The sequence below is a fragment of the Rhinatrema bivittatum genome, chromosome 3 (assembly GCF_901001135.1).
Source record: "Rhinatrema bivittatum chromosome 3, aRhiBiv1.1, whole genome shotgun sequence".
NCBI classification, from domain to species: domain Eukaryota; kingdom Metazoa; phylum Chordata; class Amphibia; order Gymnophiona; family Rhinatrematidae; genus Rhinatrema; species Rhinatrema bivittatum.
The window spans coordinates 593,422,295-593,422,606 of NC_042617.1; positions in this window are offsets into that span (position 1 = coordinate 593,422,295).

Below are 312 nucleotides of genomic sequence, written 5' to 3' on the forward strand. Positions count from 1 at the left end.
TTACAATAGTAAAGTAATGATGTCCTGCCTCTCACACTGTGCCTGAACCACAGTCCTACGGTCAGATTTACAATAGTAAAGTAATGATGTCCTGCCTCTCACACTGTCCTACAGTCAGATTCTGTATTTTGAGTCCGTCCAAGGTTTTGCAATGTGGCTGCCACTCTTGCAGTTCTGTTGAGGAAGCCTGTTCAGTGCTGCCAGCCCCAATATAACACCATCCATCTGAGATAGGTACTGAACCTCGATAAAGAACACCCGATGGAGTGAATTTTCAAAGACGTTCCATGCATAAAAAAGCGTATATGCTTG